The sequence below is a fragment of the Lygodium microphyllum genome, chromosome 20, assembly GCF_053477565.2.
Source record: "Lygodium microphyllum isolate KBCC chromosome 20, Lygodium_microphyllum_v1.1.10, whole genome shotgun sequence".
Classification (NCBI taxonomy): Eukaryota; Viridiplantae; Streptophyta; class Polypodiopsida; order Schizaeales; family Lygodiaceae; genus Lygodium; species Lygodium microphyllum.
The window spans coordinates 139,894,449-139,900,748 of record NC_141154.1 but is presented as its reverse complement, the minus strand read 5'-3'; the positions used below and the strand labels follow the sequence as shown (position 1 = coordinate 139,900,748).

The window sequence follows — 6,300 nt, the reverse complement described above, 5'->3', positions numbered from 1 at the left end:
ATCATCCATTCTGTCGAAAATCGATCAGTGAGGACAGACGGCTGTGGGAGCTCCTAATGTAACGTGTGTATGATGTGCTCCTTGCCAGCATCCGACAACTTCTTCCAGAAATCCAAGACAGTGTGGTGAAATGTTTGCTAGCATAACTTGTGCATCCGCGCTACCAAGCGCCTCCCCTCATTATTCATATGCACATTGCCAGTGGGCTGGTCTATGATGTATGAATAGCCCGGCGGTGTAACTCTCATATGAGTCTTCTCCCGACTGGGAGTGCACTCTGGTGTGACATTAAACCCTGGAGACCCCTCCTCAACTAGAGTTGTCTGCGCAGAGGCTCCGGTTGAAACGGACGACTGAGCAAATCCCGTCGTCACAGGGGGGCAGTATCTGTAGGCCGTGCAACCACAGGTGAGGATGGGATTTCCCCCGATCGACGAGGGCTAACTACATCAAAAGAGGATGTGACCACGTAGCAAGATACCAATACTCTAGAAATACATGTGACTGTCGGATCGAGGTGTTGATGAGTCGGTTTTATCTATGGCTCCATGACTTCATCTTCGCATAACTCGGCATGCACCGGTAGATCTATGCAAAAGTCTCCACAAAAAGAGGAGTCTTCTTCATTTTCAAGGAGATGAATATCCGCTTTGTCTGCTTGCCCCTGATCCAAATTTTCGAAGTCCCTCTCATCACCCTCATGTCTGCTAGGTCTCTCTCATCTCTATCAATCTCGGGCATAGCATCTATAGTCTCCTCTCCTTGTATAGGTGCCTCCTCTACAATAGGGAGATTGCTTTTTTCATACACTCGAGAGCTCCGAGGTGCGACTGGAATGACATATAACCAGCGAGGTTGTTGAGGGTTGGGGTAGAGGATGACCTATTATTAAAAAATAGTTTCTCATCAGCAAATAATTCTGACAAATAGTCTCTCTTGAAAAATAGCATCCAAGTAACAAAACCTAAACCTCGTACCTGTTCACAGTGACTCGGCAATACAAATGTATCTCACAAACCAGTCCACTTTCTTTCTGAATCGACCTCTACAAATCCCATTGGCCCTCAACGAGCTGTTGCTCTTGCTCCTTCCAAGACAACCTTAAACCATAGCACATCAAAGATCACCATGGAAAAGCTACGGTAATCCACTTCTATGACGCTCTGCAAGGTGCCAAAGTACTCCATCTCTGCTACTACAACATTAGGATCTGTAGCGCGCCGTCGGCTTTCTTGCTCAAACCTTGCCATCACACCACAATCCATTGTGGAGCGCAATTTATCAATATGTTCCACTCGAAAGTGATGACCACGTGACCATCCCGCACTGTATACCTTGTACTGTGGCAAAAAGACATATGATTTAGAGTCACTTAATCCATAGAAGAGCAAAAAAAATAGTTACAGGGTGCATACCTTCAGACTGCATCCCTGTGAGAATTCCCACTCTTCTTCCATGACTATCTTCCCATCATTATTTGCTTTGGTCCGAGTCTCATGGAGCCATCTCGTGCTCATGAGCACTGGTAGCTCCTCCAATCCCGCCGAATATCAAACAGGTCATTGACGCGTGCTTGTCGAAACTCTGTCCTTGCTACCTCTCGTTCAGCCCTAGCATCATTATTCCGTTGGAGCAACTTTTCCATGGATATGTTGTGTAGCATGCAAAAGCAATTTACCTTTAGCTCCATGCGTATATCGATCCTCTTCTCCATTCCATTTCCAACCAATACATCTCCACTCAGATGCTCATCCTCCTTAAGCAACCATAGCAAGTCGCTATCCCTTTCTTTCATCATGAGCCACTCAGAAATGTGCACCAAGGCCTCTGATACTAACCAGCCTTCGGCCATGCTACCCTCCGATCGAGCTCATTGTCTCACAAACCCCTTCAAGGTCTTCATGAACCGCTCAAGGAAAAACATCCATCGACTATGTAATGGTCCTGCAACTTGCACCCCATCTACAATATGCACCAGAAGATGGGTTTGAATTGTGAGCATACTAGAAGGAAGGTGCTTCTCAAATAGACAAACAGTCTCCACTGCCATCTGTCTTGCAGACTCAATCGAGGATGTTCTTATCTCTTTTTGTGAGACAAATTGCACCAAATCTGACAGCTTGTAGATGGCTGCACATATCTCTGAAGTGAGAGATCCCGTGATGGCAATTGGCAATATGAATTGCCATAAATCACAAATGTGTCATTAGTCTACAAAAACACACCACAATATACTTGATACTTTCGAATATACACTTATTTGGCACATCTTGTGCCAGTCATGGGATTTGAGTCCTGACAACAACTGGTCATCCTTGGTAAAAGCTATCTTCAGAGAATGCATAAGACCTGTTGGTGTGCGGAAGGACTTGATGATTTGCTTCACATGTTGATCTTCTTTGTTGGTCAATACCCAAGGAGCGTGAGGCAACTACACATGCCATTTGTACTAGTCTATGGCCAATATGGCTCCATTTTACCAATCTCCTTCAAATCCATCCTTGCCCCTAATGTATCCCACTTTCCTGTGATATGATCCCATAACAGGCTACCCACTTCTTGAAAATGTGCATGGAATCCAAAAGATGATTTATTTGCAGCTTGGTCCAATATGCCAACTCATAGAATATAGAAAAGTGGCGCAATAAGGACCACTGTCCATACACTATAAGAGGTCGAGCGTAGACCAAATGGATTCACCCCATCCATAGTGAGACCAAACCATCAATTTCTTGACTCTTTTGCAAAGTTTGGGAATGTAGAATCAATATGCTGCCAAGCCTGTGAGTCTGTTGGTATCCTTTGGATACCATCTATGGGTCAATTTTGTGCATGCCATGTTACCAAGCTTGCAAAACTTTTTGTCTGAAACATGCGACATACACGAGGTATGAGCGAAAAGTGTCTCAAAACCTTTTGGGGAACTGTCTGTCCTTGCAAGTCTTGCGGATATCTGTCAACACCACACTTTGGACAAGTGGCCAGTGACTCAAACTCCCTCCGAAAGAGGACACAATCATTCAGACAAGCATGAATGCTATTGTAATCCATGCCCAGTCTTCGCAACACCTGCCTGGCATCATCACGGGTCTCGAGCATCATATTCCCCTTAGGCAAAATGTGACACTTTAAAGTTCTGAAAATCAAAACGTATTAGACAACAACATTATGCATTGTTATTAGGTGACCAAAGAATGATATCTGAGACTACCTGAATAGTTCGATCAGACTTGCATCACTCCATCCGTACTTTGATTGTATACTTAAGAGTGCAAGAAGTGTCTTCAAACGAGACACACGACTCCCATCGTATAATGGAATGGCAGCCTCCTCTTTCACTGGATCAGAGGATGCTGAGTCTGTGGGGAGAAAGGCATCAATCATAGCATCTAACTCAGGCTCTAACATAGGAGGAGGGATCCCATTGTCCTCAACATCCCCCTCTGTAGAATGAGGCATAGAGGTAGTGCCTTCTAAAACATCACCTCCATCAGGTGATGTTTGCATGGTGCGGGCACGGACTCTTCCCACGGGACGCAACAAATCTGCTACTTGTGATGCACCACCATCACCCTGTATAAAACATAGAGAGGAACGCACAACAAACCGAAACAAACATACATAAGAGTTAAGTAAATGTATGTTTTACGATCTCGACAAAATTAGCAAATTCTTCACTTACAGTCAATTCACAATTCATGACTGCTTGATCAATTATCTCCTCTGAAAACGCACCGTAGCGTCGCACATGCTCTATGGTCAAACGATGTTTCTAACTAATTGTCCACTTGCACATATTGCATGGGCATGGGATACGCTGATTCAGCGATGCTTCACAATCCCTATCATATTGGTATGAACCTCCAGACATGATGATTGCAGTACAAGCAAGACTTATTGGATCCCAAATATTGATCTATTATTGTAATCTACCACATTTAGTATTTAGTTACCACGATATATGCTTACAATAGTACATGGTGTAGCAAAATCGATTATCTCCATCTCTTTAGTCCACCTCTATTATCTCCATCTCTCTTTAATTTCTCTCTCTTTTTTCATCACTATCTCACCCTTTCTTTACTTTATTCCATCAATATTTTTCCCCTGATCACTTTCTATTTCTCACCCTCTTATTGCTTTCTTTTCCATTTCTCACCCTCTTTGCTCTCCCCCCTCATCCTCATCTCTATCCTCACTCTTTAATCTTTGTTTGGCATGCCTCTTTCTTTTCAATCTCTCTATCTTTTTTCATTGCTATCTCACTTTCTCTTTACTCTATTCCCTAGTCTTCCTCTCTTTCCTCACTCTGTATTTCTCACCTTTTCTTATTACTTAACTATCTATTTTTCACTCTCTTTACTCCTCCATCATCGTCTCTATTGTCACTCTTTAATGTCACTCTATTATCTCCCTCTATTGTCCCCTCTTCTCTTTAATCTATCTTTATCTCTTTCTATATCACTATCTCACCCTCTTTGCACCCCATTCTTTCATTCTTTTCATTGTCCTCGCTTTTATTATCTCACTTTACATGTCTTAACTTCTTTTCCTTTCTCTATCCCCACACACCCTTCTTTCTATCCCTACTATCTATCCTTCCCTAGCTCATTCTCTTTTTCCTATTGCTCTCGATCATGCATCCTCCTCCATATGTTCACTCTATATCCTCACCCAATCCACCTCCTTGTCTATTTCTCACACTCTCTTTAATTACTCTCTCTCTCTCTCTATTTCTATCTCCATCTCCATCTGTATCTCTATCTATGTCTCTATACGACCTTCTCTTTACACTTTCTCTATTTCTCACCCTCTTTATTACTCCCGTTCATCCTCCTCTTTATCCTCACTCCTTGTCTCTTCATGTCATCTATTTACCCTCTTTATATTGTCTTCCTCTCTCTGAAAGGTGAGAAGGATCGAAGCTTGCACGCGAGCTATGGCGGAAGAGCAAGAGCAAGAAAAGAGAGAGACAAGAAATGGGAACTCCAATAGTCACAATGTGTGACCGGGCCTTCCTTTATTCAAACTGTCACTAAAAGAATAAAGAATAAAGTGACGTGATGGGCGCCCGCCACCTGCAGTGTGCAGTGGCGGGTACTGTCAGTGTAGTAATACACGGGGCGGCACGGCGGAGGCGCCTTTACCCCCAACAACCTCCCACTTAAAGGCGAATCTGCCCTAGTGAGAGAGAAAAGAAAAAGAAAAGACAGTTCAAATGTACATAGGTACAAGGGATGAGGAAAGACGACATCTCATCCAACGCCCATCAACCTCCTGAGGAAGGCAAAGCGCTCAGTAGTGAGGCTCTTCGTGAGCAGATCTGCAAGATTCTCGTCAGTGGAGATCTTGACAAGGTCAACAGACTTGTCCTCCATGACACCATGTATGAAGTGATACCTCACCTCAATGTGTTTCGTCTTCGCATGGAAGACCGGATTCTTAGCCAATTGAATGGCACTCATAGAATCCGAATGCAGTGTAGGTGTAGCATCAATCCCAAGGTCAGCAACTAGACGGCCTAACCATATGGCCTCCTTGCAAGCCTCAGTGGCTGCAACATACTCGGCCTCAGTGGTAGACAAAGCCGTACACTTCTGAACCCTGGACATCCAAGAGACAGCCCCTCAAGCATAGGTGAATACATAGCCAGAAGTGGATTTCCTACTATCTGCATGTCCTGCATAATCGGAGTCAGTGTACCCCACGACCCCTGTATCCTGGCTGCCATAGCAAATACACATATTTGATGTGCCCTTCAGGTACCTCATGATACCCTTCACGGCATCCCAATGTCTATTGCCAGGTGTAGCCATATAGTGTGCCACAACACCAACTGCATGCGCAATATCTGGATGAGTGGCTATCATGGCATACATCAAACTGCCCACGGCTGAAGCATAAGGGATCTTGGCCATCTCGGCCCTCTGCTCATCTGTCTGCGGATAATCGGCCTGTGATACCTTCACATAAGAAGGTAATGGACAGCCAATAGGCTTTACGTCCTGCATGCGAAAGCGTTCAAGGACTTTATGAATGTACTCCCGCTGTGAGAGATACAAAAGCCCCTGATGCCTATCGCGCTTAATGCGCATCCCAAGTATATGTGAGGCCTGTCCCAAATCCTTCATCTCAAAGCTCTTCTTCAGCTGAGATTTAAGAGCATCTAGCTCATCATGAGCTTTCCCTGCTATCAGCATATCATCAACATAGAGTACCAAGATAAGCAAACTGCCATCACGGGCTTTCTTCGTGTAAAGACACGGATCCATAGCACTCCTGCTGTAGCCCTGTGACTGA

The 6,300-nt window shown here is 44.3% G+C and overlaps 1 pseudogene; it reads right to left on the bottom strand.

Moving 5' to 3' along the window:
* Positions 1-588: 588 nt before the first annotated feature.
* LOC148019474 (uncharacterized) lies at positions 589-1,457 on the bottom strand (annotated as a pseudogene).
* Positions 1,458-6,300: the final 4,843 nt, after the last annotated feature.